Here is a 19,589-nt window from a genome sequence, read left to right as displayed (position 1 = left end):
ATAGCAAGATAAGCCAGAGTTACAGAGATCAATGAACTGTGAGGTAATCGACTGCATATTTTTTAGGTCAAAATGATTTGGGGCAGGAGAAGGAAAGAAAACTGATGCTTTTGATATTTGTTATGTACTGCGCAATTATGCCTTTACATCAAATGGAAAGAAGTTTTCAAAGAAAATGTGTTTCTTTATAATTTGTCAGGGTAGTAATAACACTTTGAAATATTGTACAAAGGTATAAGAAGAATTTTAGGGCTGTATGCACTCATTCTTGAAGTATGGGACAGATTTCTTCCTCTTTATCAAGAAAGCAAGCCATAACTACCTGCCTAAAATCTGAAGGTAAATTGTCATCCTGATTTTGCAATGTAAGTTTGGGTTGCAAGTTAAAAAGATTTACTATGATGCAAGAGACAAACAGATCTAAGGTAATCCACCTGTGACAATCTGCTCCTGAGTCTATATCCTATTCACTACTCTTGCTAACCAGTATCCCATATACTACAGTTAAAGTCTGTTTGCATGTTCTGGCAGAGCATGTACCTAAGAGTTTTCTTTAGATCATTTGCAGGAGTACCAGCAACCCAGCAAGGCTGAATCATGAGATACTGAAATCACTGAGCTGGAAAGTTGCTAAGCTGACTGAGTGAAATCACTGAGCTAGAAAACCCAACATCTTGTCTGTCATGATCTTGTTGGAAAGGTGTGTTTTGGGTTGTTTTGGTGTTGTGGCTTGGTTGGTTTTTTTGGTTTTGTTGTGGGTTTTTTTTCCCCCCATAAATTCAAGTTAAAATTCTTTTCATGTGAATCATTGAATCCAAAACTCTTGCAGTTCTCTCCAGTTTCAGAGGAATCATTTCAGTCTTCTAAGTTACAGATACCAGTAATATGAATCCCAAATATGTGGCATTAAATCTATAGCACTGGGTAAATATTGTTAGATGAATGACTGATTAAAAGGAAAATGTAGCTACATAAACTGTAATTTGGCAGGAACCCATCCTATCCCTCAGCAGTTACATTATTGGAGTGTCTCATCCGAGATGAAAGGAAGCAATTGTTTTCTTGAGGCTGAAGAATTTTGTAGTTTTGCATTAAAAGAACTAAATTGGTAGGAAGTACTCGATTTCAGTTACTTGTCCTAAAGGATACCTTCTCGTGAAAAGAAAAACTAATAAAAAATATCCCAGTAGGCAGAGGAGAAACGAGGAGGAAGGAGAGAGAAAAGGAAGGGAAAAATTATTTTCTAAGCACAGTTTTCCAGGAAGAATAGAAAAGGCTGAAAATGCTGTTAGACTTAGTGAGTGGGCCAGCATTAGAAGCTGTGAAGAGCTTCCCATCAACTCCATTGTCCTGTGGGCATGTTTGGGCAATGAATCATTAAAAGCCGGCTCCTTCCAATAAGGATTTGCTTATTTTGCACTCACAGAGCTATTATTTGCCTTTGCAAAAGATGATGTCACTTATGAACACACCAATATTTTACAATGGAAGACGGTACCCTAAGCTTCAGTCGCCTTGATTAACTACAATTGCCTAGAGCCCATATTTAAGTCACGTGAGGAGAGGAATCTAACTGAAAATGCTTACATATATATACACCCACCTGTTAAAGTGTCTTAGCTTGTGTATGGGTTCCTCAGTGAACCCATAGATGGTTCTACAGACACTTCACCTTTCGTTCTCCAGGCAGATCCCCTCCCTTCTCTTTGCGATCACATTAAATGCCTGGCATAACCTAGCACAAATGGATCTGGAGCTCTTTAGATACTTATGGCCCACAATGGGAATCATGCTGGGTCACTTGGTCCACTTTAAGACAAACTGGAGCACTTCAGAAACGTGCTTTTTCCAGAACTGGAAACACAAAGCAGACACAGTGATTAATCAGCCATGGATAGACCAGCAGCAGCTAATACAGAAGGAGACAAAAAAAGTCATTATTCCATCAGAAATCATCATTTAAAAAACAAAAAAACCCCTCCAACACTTTGCAGGAACTGCAAAATCTAAGGAAGTCTGAACAGAAAGTAGGGAGAGGAGCAACAGATCCTGGTTTATGATGCAAGCCAGCATGCTTACCTGACTCTCCAACAACCTGCCTAGAGAGCAGCAGAGAAACCTGCAAGTCAACAACATCCTTCAGCTCAGGTCATCAGAGTCCTCCTAAGATAGTGACTTAAAGCTTTTCAGGAGCTGCAGCTGTGGGCTAGGCCACTGGGTCTTCTTCCTCAAGCCGAACGTGATTTCTGACGTAGCAAAATCCCCTGCAACAGAATCACCTCTCCCTATTCAGTTCTGCATTCACCAGAGTTGGTATACTGTTTAATGCTTGAGTTCAAGAGCAAGTAGCTTACTAGTTCCAGCTAGGGATAGAAAGCAAATACAGAGAGATCTGTATTTAAATCAAATCAGACTTTAAATTAAAGGTTTCGCTCAGTTGTTAGGAGTTCAGCATGAATACTTTTTTCCTCCTGAAATTACTGCAGGCTACCATATAAAGGATGTCCCCTTTAGTGGAAAATTATGGCAGTGGCGTAATTTGCTTCTGATTAGCTACTTACTGTATTTAGTAAAATGAATGCAAGGACATAGTCCGAGTCTTCAGTAAACCAGCTAGGAGCAATCTAGCTCTATCAGGACTAACAAAAACACTAGCTATTTCTTGTCTTCCTCTCCCCAGTTCACTTTCTACTTCATAATTAATTAATTTCTTGCTTACTTGTTTCTGTAAATTAGAAGCAGCGCACTAAACAGAGGAGGTAAAGAAAAGAATAATCATTCCTAATCTAGTCACAGCTGCATTCAAATTAAAGAACAATCATGCAGATTAGCTCCTCAAGAGACAGATAGAGATTAATGGTTAGGTTTGTAAGGCCATATATTTACAATGAAAGCTCAGCAGCAGCTTAAAACAGGTGCAAGTTTCAACTGGAACTTTTTAAAGTGGTAAGCTTTTTCTGGTATTGTTGTTTATCCTTTTGTACTTTTCTTAGCTTAAACATAAAAAGGCATTATGCATCGTGCTCTGAAGCTGTTTTTAAATGATCGCTATATCTATTTTTTAACCCCAGAGGACAGGGAGCTCAGAATCAGTGACTTGAGTCTCCTAGGTAGTCCAGGTAATATTAAGAAGCACAACTGGGTTTACTCCATCTGTCTTTTAGGTGTATAGATGCCTACACAATGACAAAGAATTGTCTCTCATCATTCTGAACAGAAATTAAGATGAAAGGTTTCTTTGTGCAGTTTTAGAAGAAAAAATTAACCTGAAGGATCAGATGCCAATTGGTCATTTGCTAGTTGGCATTCTAATTTTCACTATCGACAGCTTCCACCAGCAAGCAAATAGGGAAGGGATGTACTAATTTTTATTCTTATATGTATTGTTATAGGTGCTCTATGATTGCTCCTATCCTGTATAAATGAAATAAGTTTATATTTAAAACGTATTCTCTGTGAAGTCTGACAGATTGCCAATATGTGGAGCTTATTTAGTCAACTTTGACCCACTCCAATGATTCTTTCAGTCTTTATGATTCTTAACAGTCTATGATTTTTAACAGCCTTTATCTTATTCTCTTTCATTTTTCATGTCACATTTCAAACTTCATGATACATATTCTGATCTTGGTATTTGACCTCCCAAATGCATTAGTGATAATAGGAGTTGCATCGAGTTCTCAGCACTGCAAAACCAGAGAGGAACAATTTCATTGAGGCTTGTTTGCCTCTTAATGCAGTGGCATAAGTACCATCAGTGTTCTGTTAAGTGCAGTCACTAATAACCTTCTTAAACATTTATTCTTTCTCCCTATGCTGGTGCTTTATATGTTCATAGCATTAAGATACAACTCTGAGCTTCTTCCACTACGCATTTTCTGTACCGCTGCCTGTTGGTGTTTTTGTAGCAGTGCATGCAAGACTCGGTTCTCAAGTGAATTATGCCTGTTCCTTATTCACAACTTTATGACTTCTTATCTTAACTACTGTTATTAAGTCCCTTCCCATTACATTGCAAAAAGTCTGCCCTTTGAATTTCAGGGATAGAGGAATGCTATCACTTAACTGTTCTCTCACTCCACATAAATTGTCCCCATCAAGCCTCAATCACTATAATTTCCATCTTTTTCTTCCATTTTTAGTATTTCCCTCGCAGTTCTGAAATCTCTATAAGAACTTGTCTCACCCTCACTTTGCTTCTGAAATGTCATCCCACTAAACCCCCATGGCTGAGATAAAAGTGTTAAGAGCCAGGAGGAGGGATATTGACTTAAGATGTCAGCAAGGATTCCCTTCAAAGTTCCCATTTAATTTGGAATGGAATGGCAGATGTGAGTGGTGTCTGTGTCTGGGATTTGGGAATTTAACTGTATGGAATAAAACTGACTTGACAAGCTATTTTCTCCCAAGATACTTACTTCAATTGTCCTGGAGGATAACTTTGTCCTCTGTCCTGTCTTTCGTGTTCATGGTATTCAGTCCTGCTCATTTCTAAATCCCAACAGTAGTGAAATGAACTGCACAAGTGCTGTATAATGTTTAAACAGAAAAAACAACAAAACCATCGTCTTGCTGTTGAGTAGTATCATCTCCTGTCCTGGTTATGGTTGCAAAGTACATCTGCTTAAGAGGGATTCAATGTCTTCCATATTAATAGGTGTCTTACTGGACTGTCCATCACCAGTAGGCTGTTTGCTAAGTTGGCTTCAGTTTCATTACAGATGAAATTGTAAAGAAGATGCAGTTTAGAGGCATACAATAAATCCCAACCAGATAGATCTTGAGAGAGCTGTCCTAGTGTTTCATATGTCCATTGAGAGAAGGTTTCTGTACACTACTCTTTTAAAAATATGTCACCGTGATTTTTTTCTTTAATGTCTTTCCTCTGAGGAGCTACAGCACCACTTTATTAACATATGAATGGGAAAACTTTATCATATGTGTAATTATATTTATGCCACTAGGACTTAAGGCTTCTGCTAGCTGGAAGGTCATTATGACCATTCATAGCTATTGTGTCCCAAACTCGTGTCAGCTCAGTGCATCACCTGCACAATATGTTGCTCCATATGCAAACAGGTCCTGAAAAACATTAGGGCCTATGGATTCATTGGTTCACCTCTAAATTGGTTCTTAAGGTATTGGTGGGGATGCCTATTTTGGCTTTAGGTTTTCTTTCTTGTTTCCTTGGCATGAATTTCTATTTAGATTGCTGTACATCACTCCCGGTTTTGAATTTTGTATGTAGTCAAGGGGCAAATTATTATTGTTTACAAATAAAGCTGTAAATCCTCAGATCTCTGAGTCACTTTTGCTTGGGCATCCGTTTACTGTGCGTGGAGACTTAAAAACAGAATTATACTCACAGCCTATTAGTATCCAACAGTTCTCTTATGGCTAATGCTCCTTGTAGTGTGTTGGCAGCAGCATGCCTCAAGGCCAGGCGTTTGTATGCTTACCTCCCCCAGTATCTGCTGCCCAAGCTGTCGGCAAGCAGATGAAGATGTGTCAGCCTTTGTTCCTGGGAACAAGCTGGTCCTTGATCTTCCTGAGTTGCCATCCTCTGACCCCCCACTTTCTCATTAGTTTTTATACCTTTTCATGTGGGTGTTTCACTTCTCAGTCCTTGAGTTACTAACTTGTTATTAATTCAGCACACTCGCTCCTGTACTCTGTGTTCTTTTCTTCTTTCAAATCTTGCCTGATGTAACCCTCTGGGCTCCCTCACTTACAACCGGTAGGGGTAGCCATAGCTCAACAACAATTTCTTTTCAGTAAGGCAGGATCAGGATCAAGTTCACAAGGTCTGGTCTCACATAATGTATGTTTGGACATAGGCTACAACATGAGATTACAAATAATTGCATAGCCATTTCCAGTGAAGAAGGTAACAAAACATTAAACAGGAGTAGAAATGAGGGTCAGGAGGCATTTCAGCTTGATTGCGTGGATATTCGGCAGAACTTAGTATCCTTTGTGGAAATGCATACTTTGTTCTGAAACTATAAATGAATTTCTCTGAATTTTGTAGCAAAGCTACTTTTCTAAGGAGCAGCCAATTTCTTTTTCACTGTAGTAGTCTGTGGCTTTGAACAGTTTTATTTACCTGGCACCACTGCAGTAATACATGCTTTATGTGCTTAGTAGAAAAGCTAAAGTTGAAAATGTTAAGATCGTTGAAAACTTTAAACATGTCCAAATTTCCAATTATTGAAAGAATTTTCTTTAATGAGGCCTGTTGGACAAGTATGAAGTGTTATTGCTGCTGTGTTGTTTCTGATACACGGTGATAATGTAGAATCAGTGTACAGTGGTTTCTCGTACGAGTTTGATGCAACCTTGCTCATGTTAGGTCAATCTTCTTTAATGCACTGAAAGAGGTGAAAAACTCGAATTAACAGTGCAACAAACATACATATGAACTCCCAAGGCACTTCTTAATAAAGTGACTTTTAAAAGGCAAAGGGTTAAAGAAACTGAAGTCAGCTTTGAAAGGCATTTTCTGTGTATCAAAACAATAAACTCAACACTTTCTCCCAAACTGCAGGCAATTTTCACAAATTGAGATGCCTTTTATTGTTTTGAGTATGGTAAAAATATGTGATAATTAAAGTGAACAGACGACTGAGGAAATGGGGAACTTTTCAAAGTCTCAGTAAGCTCTTAAACCCAATAAATTGGCAAAGAAGCCAATGTAATAACATATAATCAAATAAGTAATTTTTTTTCTAGACATCACAGAAGCACTGCTGCAGAACACTGAATAATACACAACAGAAAGTACATTTACGTAGGAATGCATAATGGTGTTCCAGAAAATATCTGAGCTAGCAAGCATATTATATGCTGCTCTGCCCAAGCTAATATACCTTGAATAGTGTTCAGAGATGCTCTGTGTCATTATAGGTATAAATATTGTAATATACATATAACCAGCTGTAATTAATGAATGTGTAATATGTCAAAATCTACATCTTGATTTGTATTAAGTTGCATATATAGACAATGTGGTCTTGTTTTTACTTTTATGGAGGTACATGGCAAAGCTACCAGTAATTCCAAGGACAACTATCACCTTTTTGATAGACAATGGCAGTGCTCAATGGCATAGAATTTAGTAGGGTTTTCTAAAACTAACCAATAGAAAAATCTCCTGAGTGGACTGCCAAGTTCCTGAAGCCTGTCGAAAGTATTTTAGATTAATTCCCCTCTTGTTGAATACTGAGAGTGTTTGGAATTATAATATGTCGAATGCTCTTTGCATGCATTAAATGACTCATCCTCACAACACTATCTATAAGAAAATCCCTTGAACATCCCCATAAGTGCCAGAAGACAAGTAAGAAATGGGTTCCCATACCAAACCGTTGTGGGACTAAAATTCATTATTTAAATTCCTTCTATTTTTCCAAGCAGCCCCTATAACCTCACTAGGATGATAAAATGGCATTTAAGTTTAGAACAACTTGTTTGAATTTTTTGTCTTTTAAATCACATGCAAGTTCCTTTCTAGGAGACTCACCATGGTCAAAGAGCATTCACACATGCAGCTACACCAATTGCCCTCATGTAATTTCATGCTCTTGGATGCCCTGTGGTGTGCTTTTGTTCTTAGAGAAGAGTTTCTGTAAGAGATGCTCAACCTAATTTGGAGTGCTCCTGCTTCACATTACTTAAAAAGAAAAGTCGTGGAAAGTAAGCGTTTATCATTTCGGTTCCTCTTATTAGAGCTGCTCAAATGATAACACAACGAAAGATGGTGGATCATTTACCTAGTATGGTTGTTTGCATTTATTTATTTGCAATGCATCATTTGACTGGTTCTTTATATCTGTAGTTCTTCTTGGATGTTCTATTCATTGATCATTCATCTGAGCTCAAGCGCTTTAATAAGGAATGAGATTTCTGTAAATTTTTCAGGGAATACAACTCTCTCTCTTCCTGCCGTTACAAACAAGACCAAAGCGGTATATTCGATGCACAGTTTTGTCAGGAAAAGGAATTAAAGTTAATATTCCTTGAACCTTCTCTGCAATTACAGGGTTTTTTTCCATCAAAGGAGAGACAGCTTACTGATAAGAAAGTATGTCACTTGAAAAACAGCATGTTTTCTAGTGCAAGGAAATTTCTGGGCTTCTCTTTCAGAAGTACAGTCTTCAAAACAGTGAACACACACGCACGCGTGCGCACGCGTAAGATTACCTCTTCCAAAAAAATGCTCTTGATGTCTGAAGTATGGTTCCAGTGACCTTCTCTCTCAATCATATGTAATATGTGCAGGAAGCAAGAAAGAGAGAATGGTCTTATACAAACGGAGGAATATGAAGGGCATGTTTATCAAGTAAACATTTTGCTAAAAGCAAAATGAAAAGTGATTGACTCTGTTATAATGTAAAATTGTCTGCTGAAGGTGAAAAGAGAGTGGAAAGCTTTTTTTATTTTTTGTAATGGGCTTCTCTCTTCCACATGAAATCAGCAATGTATTTCTGTATTACTAGAAGGCATCCAACAGAGTTTGTTCCTCTTTACTTTAAATACTTCTTACTGCAAGGAATTGCAAGAGGTTTTCAAAAGCAGGTTAGCAGTCATGCCTATGGGATTCCTCTGTCTAGTAGCTTGGCCTTCTGGAGCTCTGACAGGGAATCGTGTCTATTTTGTTTTTAATTCAAAACACTGAAATTTATGAAGGAGTGGGTTTTAAACTTTCATCTTCAGAAGCAAAAAAAGTATCTAACTTCTTTTTTAAAAGAAACTGTTTGGTGCTAACATGTAAAGTCCTGATTTTTATAGCTTTGGGACTAAAAGTTCTAGCAGTAAGAGGAATGAAGAAGGACACTGTAGAACTGTGAAGAAATAAAACACACAGACTGCACCAACACACTTTAGGGGTGGCCAAACAAGGAGCCCTATCATCACATTTGCAACAGATTTAAAATTGTGCTTAAATAAGTTGTTACTAGTCTCCACGAAAGTAGTTCATAATTCTTTTCTGGTAAGATTCAAAGTTAAAACGGTAGTATTTGCTATATTCATTTTATCTATAGTATTTGACTATCTGAGACTCAATAAACCACTCTTCTTCTGTCTGTCTAGACAAAAGATTTATATTTAGCTACAAATATTAAATTCAGGGTGGGGGGAGTCTTAAATGAATTATTATCTTGCTTAAATTCTCAAATTTGACTTCAATTTTGTAGAATTTTTCAAAGGCTCCTGGCTTTAGACCATGTTTTGGTGGCATTTACTCAAAATGCTTTATTGTGCTTTGTTTGACAGTAGTCATTCAAAACCTCAGGTAATCCAAATTTCTGCTAATTTTCTGAAAATGCAGCTCAAATGTTCTTAAGCAAAAGCTCAGTGGGTTGATTATATTTTATGTTAAGTTGAGACCAAATCCTTAGTATGAATAGCACAGACCGGTCTAGTTTGTCTGTCTTGGACTATTGAAGTAGAAGCTGATAAGAAAACTTATTCTAATAACCCCACTTATGTGTTGTTGGGCCCCTTTAGGGTGCACAGGGGAACCCAGGAAGATGGGAGACTTTTTCTTTTTTCTCTTCTTTCTCTGTGGTGCATTCGACTCCAGGACTCTGAGTCAGGCAATGGCACTGATCCCAGAGACACAAAAAGGAAAGAACAAAGACGACTTGGCGGACAGACATCTCGGTGCTGAGGGTGCTACCTGGCTCTGGGAACAACAGCAGCAAGTCTTTCATGAACTTCTCGGGCTCCAAGTCCAAGCTTAATAGACAGCAAGGACGTACCCTACCATCCATATCTATTGGTAAATTACACTCTGCACTGTAAATGTAAAATGCTACTGTTTACAGAAAAGAAAGCTAAAATTTTGAGAACAATACTTAATTGTGGAACTCCAATTGCAGATGAAGTGCAGCACTAGAGAAAGTTTTAAAAATGCCAGTGAAAAATGGATAGGTTTGTTCCCTTTTCACCTTTTTCTGCTCAGTATTTGTGTTACTTTCAGCACTCGAGGCTTTGTTGCACATGCCAAATGAGAAAACAACAGCTATTTATTATAGCAATTGCACAGTATTTTTCTGTTCTGGAAAAGTGTAGACTATTTTGGATGGATGGAGTGAGGAAAAAGCTCTCGACATGGTGAGTAATTAGTCTGAATTCAGGCAGTTGTTTTTTTTTTAAACCTGAGTACAAATGCAGACTGAAAGCTCATGAATTAAGAAATGTGGAGGATTATCAATGTTTCAACAAACGAAGTTAAGGTAACTTTTGTTCATAGCTTTGATCCTGCAATGTAGCTCCGTGCATCTTTATGTAATCCTGTCAAAATCCAAAGTTGCATCTTAAGGCTTGTCCAGTGCTCATTTCATGTTAATGCTTCCTTCACAGGACAGAACTTTGAATGTCTGTGAACTGAACACAATTTAAATGGGGCTGTGGGATCAAATACTGATTTCTGAGAAAACAAACTTTGAAAGAGTGTGGAATAAATTAAAACGGACTTGGGCTCAATAATGCTTGAAGGATTCACAATGTAAAAAACTGTGATATAATTGAAATGTCTTTCTTTCATGAGGCTACAGTCCAAGATGCCCCCTAGCAAAATAAAAGGGCAAACAAAATCAATATGGTTAAGAAGGGAGACAACGAGTAAACTGAAAAAAACCCACCACCACCACCCAGCCTCCCATGGCTTTTCAGTAATATATAGGCATATGTCTTCAAAGCCGATTATAAGGACTAGAGCCCAACAGGAAACACTACTTCAAATTTTCATAAAAAGCATGTGGTGTTCTGCCTACTAGTCTCCGTGGTACAAACAGCAACATATGAGATGCCCGAGACATAAGCTTTGCAGGTCAAGACCAGAGACACTCAGCTCTGCTAAAACCACACACCTCCTAAACTCCCCAAAAAAGGATCTGAATCTTCCACCTCTCCCTCTCCAACAACAAACCCTCAAAGTGGAACTCACCCTGTACTCCCAAGAAGAGAGTTATTTCTGCACAGATATGTGTAGTTGTCTCTGACTTTCTCTGCCTACACTGCAAAATGGTCTGATACAAACTGGAAATTACATAGTTGTGCTGATAGGGTGCTCTGCCCGAGCCCAGCTTCAAAGCTGAGATTTTTAGCTTCAGCACAGCGTAACACTAACATAGTTGCATGCAGTTTCTCTGCCTACACTGCAAAGTGGTCTGATACAAACTGGAAATTACATAGTTGTGCTGATAGGGTGCTCTGCCCGAGCCCAGCTTCAAAGCTGAGATTTTTAGCTTCAGCACAGCGTAACACTAACATAGTTGTTCATGCAGTTTCCAGCAGAGAAGTAGCTCGCACTGTTGGGAACACGAATGGAGTGAGCTGTGGGCACGTGATGTGTCTTAACTCAGCCATGGTCACCAGGAAGTGTGTGCTAGGGCAGATTACTGACCTTTAAACTAATGAGTCAAGAGCCTGTGTCTTCAGAGGAATATCCCTCCAAAACTTTTCTTCCTATGAGGTTATTTATCTGCTTTCTGCTCAGAAATACTTGACTTCAGGTGTTCTCATGTGGTAGGTGCTTTTAACTAATGTATTGTGCAGCCCAACGCTTGAAATTCTGCTGTGACTGCACATCATGTGCTTCTCTTCATGTCTTCCCATTGGATAACTTTTTCATGAGTTTTCAGGTATGGAAGCCCATGAGAAGCCCATTTCAAACTCGTCCTCTGTGAGAGAAGAAATGTGTTTCTCTAATGTTTACTTGTGCACAAAAAAAGGAAAAGTGGGAATAAGCAGCACTGAAGCTAACTGGTTAAAACGGATGAAACAAACGTTTCACCAGTTTTTAGGTAGTGCTGTTTGGAGGACAGGGGAGGAAGTACATTTGAGAAGGGCCAGCACAGTGCCAGGAAAAAAGTAAGCAAGAACATCAGGAGGAGGAAAATCAAGAAAAGTTAAAGCTTGGCCATAGTGAAAGATGCACTAAATAACATCAGGCCTTTGGCAGAGAAGTTAAACAATGCAGTTCAGCCCAGTTGTGTTGCCTATGAATGCTTATCAAAACCTGGTTAGCTGGTATTTCCACAGCCTTTCCTGGTCACTTAGGTACCCGGGGCTGCTGTTCTCTGGTGGTGCCTGGAATTAGCATGTCACCGGGGCTGGCACAACCCTTTTGTTTAATCTTAGATTTCCATTAAGATGTGACAGCGTGAGCTGGTCTGTTCATCTCCTCACCAGCGCAGGGTGCTGGCTGCCTCTTGTGTGTTTCTGGCTTTTGTGGTTTCAGCTTACTCGCTTCCATTTTTTCTAGAGAGGAGTGAAAAACCACGGGACTTGTCTTTACAAACTGTTTAAAGAGCATGCCAGTAGCACTCCTGACAGGAAACTGAGCAGACAGTGTGCCTAGTGCTCCCAGCAGTCTGGGGAACGTGAGATAAGCCAGGCTCCTGAATTCGGCAGGGTCTGTGTTCTGCTGCATTGCTGCAAAGCTGGTGAGACTCACTCACGCTGCTCTTTGGCTTAGAGGTTACAGTTTCAGGATCTGTTCCAGACACTGAACTTGATGGAAAGACTTCTGGCTCTAATCCTGAACTTGAAACTCCGTGTCATTAAGGATTCAAAGGAACTATTTGTGCTATGTATATCCACATTCTCGACTTGTTAAATGGTTCTATTCGCTTGTGTAATTAATTATGGCAGATGTAATCAAATATGTAGGCTGCATAAGAGAAATCCCAAAAGGTGTGTTCCAAATCTACGTTTGGTAAAAATGATTAATGATTCACTCTGTGGAACACATCAGCAACTTTTATCCTATATCTGATTGCTGAAAAAGATGAATTTATTACTTTCATTTTTATACAGCACTGTTCAAAGGAATACTTAATTCACTGACAAACCCATACAATGAGGTTTTCAAAAAATCTTTGCCTAATTAAATGTCATTAAGAGAACAATAGTTAAAATTTATGGCAAAAGATAGAAAGCTTTAGTATATTACAGAGCAAAATGGTGCTTCAGAGCATTTTATAGTCATGACAATTTGTTTCAGTGTTCATAGCTAGTTACTTGCAGTAACAGCATGTCACATTGTGAAATTCTGTCTTATCTATTGTTTCCATTCCAAATTACAAGCCATCGAAGACCAGTTGTTCTTTGAGCAAAGTCATAACCAGGTTGTCCTTCTGTGTTGTAACATCTATAGGCCGCTTGTGAAAGATGAACATTGTAGAAGATAGATTATGTGTTTTTATTAATTTCAGGTCAGACTTTTTTTCTACTATCAATTTGAATAGGATGTTTTTGACTAAAATAGTAATCTCCTCTTAGCACACAGGGGATGTTTTTGTCTTAAAAGAAGGAATTCATAAATTTCTTATTTTAATGAAAAGACTAATGAAGGACTAACTTGGAGTAATCCCAACATCTTTGCAGAACAGAGGCAATGGAAATTTTTCCTGATTCACAGTTTTATTTCAGTTTTGGCTTCATAATTTTAGGACATAAGTAAACAGAAAAAAATAGGTTGTATGTTCCTCAGACATAAAATCACATTTAACGCTTGGTATAGGATGGCCACATTAAAAAAACTATTAGCTATTTTATGTTCTGCTTCCAGATTAAGTGTGATAGCTGGTGTGACAAGTTGCAGCTGACTATGCTATGTTAAATCTGATGTAATCCTGTGCTGGTGAAAACATAGTAACGTTCAAGCTGGTGTTGTTTTGTAAAATCATACGTAAGGATATCTAATAATGGCAATAGGCAGTTCTGTCTGTATATATCCATTAATCCCCTATATGAAATGCCAGGTCTGCACTTATTCTCAAATCTACCTTCCTAGTCTCCTTGCTGCTATGAATATTTGCCTATTCTATAGGGGAAAATTGCATTAGTTTACTTCTGGAATCCATCCACTAAAAATATTTTAGAAGATCATTGGAATGAGATGGCATTTTAAATGTTGCGTGGGAGCACTTTCCCTCATTTAATGAAGACTTGGGAACACTGCTGGATCAGAGCAGCAGTCCATCTAGCCCAGTAGTCTGCATCAAAGCTCTCCTTTCTGAGTCGCAATTACCAGTTGTGAATTCTTTATTCTGGGTGTGGATGATTTCTCCCAAGATGCACGTCCTTACATTTATCTGTACTGAAGTGGTTGTTGTATAGTTTCTTGCCATCTCTTTCACTGCTGAACTCAGCAGGGAAAAGCTCTGCTGTCTCAATGGCGTTACAGTTCCATTTTTTAAAATTAGCATGTCAGTGAGTATGTTTAGCTGGGGAAAACATTAGAAACAACTTCTCCACCAGTGTAATTGGTTCAGAGAACATGTTATCCATGGCCATATAAGAAAAAGCCTTAGAACCCCTTGGACAAATCTTGGTTTGCTTTTGAAATGGGGGCAAAATTGAAGAAAATGCTTGGATAACTATGGGAAAATACCAAGCCCATTTGTGGCATGTGGATCATAGAGAAAAGCAGACTGCTGAACTTCACAGACCTTTTTAGGTGTGTTTTGAGTTTTGTGTTTAGATTGCTGCAGCTACAGTGTACAGTTATCTGTATTTAACAATCTTAAAACTGAAGCCAGCAAGTAAGCTACAGGGCCTCAACATATGCATCCATACTTATAAATAAGGAAGGGCAAGTCACGATCTCTGATTTTCACTTCAACAGCAGGAAAAAGGAGCTGGCAAAGACAGAATTTCAGTCTCTACCTAGCCAGCGATGGTCCTGCCATCCGACCTAAGAAGTGGTGATCAGCAGTGGGTAATCACTGGGTAATTATGGAACTGGCTGTCCAGATCTCATTTGTATTCTGCTAAGCGATCTCTGTCTCAGCACGTGGGCTGTCGTCTGATCTCTCTTGAAACTGAAAGGGTCAAAACTTTCAGCTGCAAGTAACAGCACAATCACGTGGATACAAGATAGCAGGTCCCCAGTGCGAAAGCTACCTTCTATTTATGTTTCTTCAGATGAACCACTGGAAGTTACCCTCTTAATTTTTCATTGAAGCAGCAGTATACGTGAACTTTTTCACCTGAATGGATGAAATCTGTTTTATTCCCTTGTTTATTTGTACATATTTATGTGGCAGTCTTACAGCAGCTAGACCAACATATGCAACAGACAGATGTAGGCAGCACAGCATGGCACACTAGCACAGTATTTAAGTGTGTTCCCTCAGTTGTGTGCTTTTGAAATCCACAGTATACATGTATATTGATGGAACAATATAAGCAGTGCACAGCTTATTGATATCACAAGCAGCCAGAATTTTTCGGCAGCCTGCACATACTCCAGCAGTTAACTTCACACACACAGGAAAAAAAAAAGTGTATGTTCTTTTTTTTGATTGAGTAACTCACATTTTTGTCAAGCAGGTTAGCACTCTGCTTTCCTGCTTCACTGTGAAATCTTCCTGGGAACAAAAATTCCTCCTATACTGAAGGTGATGCAAATACGTTGATGCTAAAAGGAACAGAAAGGTTCAAAGAATTTTGCACGTGAGAGAATGCAATGTATCATTGCACGTTGATAATGTATACACTCATGCATAAACATGTTCAAGGCTGCAAATCACCACAGGCTTGTCTATGCTGAGAAACACATCGTGTAGTATTGATCACAAGGCTTCTTCAACTACTAGGCAGTGGGTGAATAAATAAGACCTAAAAGATTACAGTCAAATCAATTACAGCAATCAGCTGTGAATTTTAACTTGACTGTACCTGTCTAAAAATATTTATTTAGGTACAAGCGTGTATATGAGTGTAAATAAGCTTTAAGAAAGTTTGATTGCATTTTCATTAGTTGTGACACGTAAAGTGTGTTCACTGTGGGAAACAGCGTATTCTTTCATTTTGATTTTCACCAGCACTCCTTCCTATTTCAGATTGGTTTATTTACTGAATCTTATCTGTCAGCAGACAGCCTAGCACATCTCATCATGTGTTTCAAAGTCACAGTCACCTGAAATACCCAGGAAGCAAGCAACCAGAATTAAGGTGGTAAATGCTTCTAAGGAAGAGCTAAATACATGATCATGTAAGAATAAAACTTTACTTTGAACAGAATACTCAGAATTGGCTGTTTCCATGTGTGAAGCTGGAGTTGTTCCTTTGATAAGTTTACCCTCAAGGATAAAGGAGGTAACAGAGTCTACAAGATAGACTCGCTCAAGGACATGGAAGGAACTGAATCAGAATAAGACACCCTATCCTTTATTTAACACTTGGGTGAAATCTAAAATACAAGATATGCAATGAACAATAGCTATTATATTACAGAAAACTTTTGGAAGTAAAATACTGGGAAAGGAACAAGAACAGCTTGTAAGGAGCAGCTTACCATAGAGGAGCAGCAGAACCAGTGAAGGGGATACGGCCTAGACAGCACGGATTCACGAAAGGCAGGTCCTGCTTGACCAACCTGATCTCCTTCTATGACCAGGTGACCCGCCTAGTGGATGAGGGAAAGGCTGTGGATGTGGTCTACCTGGACTTCAGCAAGGCCTTTGACACTGTCTCCCACAGCATTCTCCTAGAGAAGCTGGCGGCTCACGGCTTAGACAGGTGGACTCTGCGCTGGGTCAAAAACTGGCTGGACGGCCGGGCCCAGAGAGTTGTGGTGAACGGAGTTAAATCCAGTTGGCGGCCGATCACGAGCGGTGTTCCCCAGGGCTCAGCACTGGGGTCGGTCTTGCTTAATATCTTTATCGATGATCTGGACGAGGCGATTGAGTGCACCCTCAGGAAGTTTGCAGACGACACCAAGTTGGGACTCGGTGATCTTAGAGGTCTTTTCCAACCTCAATGATTCTATGATTCTAAGGTCCTTCTCAGATTTCTGTGCATAATTACTGGCTGGGCCTTGATGGCTACACTTTTGTTTCTGTTTTCTGTGCATATAGCGAGTTTAAGAAATGATTTCCATGTGATTAAGAAACAGTAGTCTTTATTGTATTTTTTCCTTTTTCCCCATTCTGTATGAATTCGTGTTATAAGTTAGAGTAATTATGCAGCTGTTTCATAAGATTAATTATGTTAGATAAGGTATAGTTACATTATTCTATGACTTTTTTATATTCTGCTTTGTGAATATCCAGCATATGAAGAAAATGGACAATAATATTTTGCTACAACATTTTTCTTGAAGATCATCCTTTCCTTTAACTCAATAGGTTAATTCTATTTATTGGGTACAGGGTTTTGACACCTGCACCCAATACAGTCTGCAGCTCTGTTTGCTTCAAGAGGGCTGCTCTGGAATGAGTTCAAGGAGCTGAGCCATTTATTTTATGTCCCCATAGCAGAGAATTAGAAACAAACTGTTCAGGACTTCCAGGTACAAAGGATGGAATGCTGCAGTGTGATGTCAGCAGAGGTGTCCTCTCTGTTTGTGCCATGGACCTGCTCCTCTGAGGTTAACACCTTACAGACCCAAAGCCATAGTAAACAAAGGATTCTGGAGAGTCAGGCACAAGGTTTAAATGGGCTATTTTGGGGGCCAGTGGTACTCTCTGCTCAGTCCCCTCACTCAGCTTCATTGAGGAGAATGGGAAGGGGAATGTAGTTGCTGGCACCACAGGCCCTGAATTAGCATGTGTGAGGAACTGAGCCTTCACATCAGGTACATGGGCCTGTCACGTCTCTCATAAATGCTTACCCTTGTTTGAGATTCAAATGCAGTAAACATAATGTTTCAAATGACACCCTCTGTGTTTGTTAACAGACTTATGTGATTCGACTTGTGATGATAAATTCACAGTCCTTTACTTTTGTATCTACTCTGTGCCTCCGAACTAATATTAAAAATACACCCCAGCTCCCTTCTGGCAGCAGTGATGTTATAAATGGATTTGAACTTCCTGCCCCAGGTCTAAGGAGGTTTTATAAACTAACAGCATTGCTCAGCAGTGACAGCCCTGAACTGTCACGCCTAAGTGCTAGAGCACACTATGAAGCTATCCCAAGAGGACAATCTTATGGTGGGCATTATTTATTTTTCATTTTTGTGTGCAGGGTTGCTTTTTTCTTAATACAGAGATAAACTGTCATCTTAGATTTCTTGCTTGCTTTCAAGTGCTTGTTTTCAAATTATTGTCTTGCTTTGTATAAAAGAAAAAAAAAAAAAGAAATACTGAGCCACTTAGCAGTTATGCTTCTCATCTGTTTTGGAAGTGAAGGCAGAAGAATGTACAAAGCCAAACCAGCTAGTTATCTGTTGTTCGCATTTTGTTTGAATGCTCACGTCTTGTGCTGCTGGTGGTGGTGGAGTAGGAGCAGGGAAGGGAGGGGAGTATTTTAAAATTACTATTGACAACATGATCCAGATATGATCCAGCTGGGAGAATGACTCAGAAAGCATCATCCTTATTTCCTGATACTGAAAGTACATTTGCCGTAGGACAAACCCCCATAAAGTAGTTATTATATAAGGTTCAGCCTTTAGATAGAATAGATTAGTTCAAAGAGGCAAGCTGAACCTATTTCCCTTGTCTGGGAGAGCCGGGATTCCAGACCCCAGATTTACCTCCTCAAAGATGCCTGTATACAAGCAAACCTCTCTTCTTTCTAAATAGGGTAGTGCTGGAGGCTGTTGTTATTCTTTCAGGAATTGCGACATCCTCTGTTTCCTATGCAAGATTTTATGGGTCTGGACTCGTATGGCTATGGAGAACACGGTGGTCCCATGCATGAGCAGTAGTATCTCATTGTGTTTTATAAGATGATAGAGTGTCTGAGCATCCCACAACAAAAGAAAACACTGTTGTGATCCTTTCTCATGACCCCAAAACTGGCTACTATGGCAGAGACTGTAGTTTTATTAACTCAGAAGTTCAGGGAGGGTTGCAGACTACAAAGGCACCTTTCACTCTTATTTCTGTAGTAGCCACAAAGAAATGTTACAGGCAAAGCCTTCCTTTTGCTTATGTTTCTGTATCCTTGATTTTCCCAGTCCAAACGCTGAAGTGCATGTAGAAGAGAGGTGAACAGACAGAAGAATGACAGCTTTGCTAGCTCAGTGCACAGAATAAGAAATATCTATATTATTTAAAGTACTCAGCTCACTCAAGAAACAATTGTTCTAAGCCCCATGTAAGAATTGAATAAATTATAGTCTTCGCTTCATAAAGCCCGTAGAGTCAAAATAGGCAGGACTAGCAAAACATCAGAGGGAAGTGAAAATTGAATCATTTGCTTAAGAAATTTGTCTAGGCAGGAGCTTTAAGTAGAGTCTGTGTCCCAAAAGCCCTACTCCTGCTTTTATAGTGCAAGAAAATTAAGGTTCTGCTCTTGCTGTTTAATGTAATATATGGCCCTGGACTCAATTTGTATGTGAACTGTAGGCAAATCTAGCAGTCATTTAAAATTTTGATATATTCACATTGTGAAGATTTGCTACTTTATGTTTGTACTTATTTATTCTGAAACTTGAGACTTGCATTGGATTATTCTCTCTTGTGTATCCTCAAGATCAATGAGAATGTGGTAGTTATAATTTTAAGTAAAGAGAAAGCACTAATCTCCAGAGTAAGAAAAAGGCATTTTTACATTTCAAGAGGAAAAAGAATGAAGCAAAGCCATGTAGGACTCATTTGATGTTGCTTTTATGGCATCCT

This window comes from Aptenodytes forsteri, unplaced genomic scaffold (genome assembly GCF_000699145.1).
Source record: "Aptenodytes forsteri isolate BGI_AS27 unplaced genomic scaffold, ASM69914v1 Scaffold81, whole genome shotgun sequence".
In the NCBI taxonomy this organism is placed as follows: domain Eukaryota; kingdom Metazoa; phylum Chordata; class Aves; order Sphenisciformes; family Spheniscidae; genus Aptenodytes; species Aptenodytes forsteri.
This window is presented reverse-complemented; position numbering follows the sequence as displayed.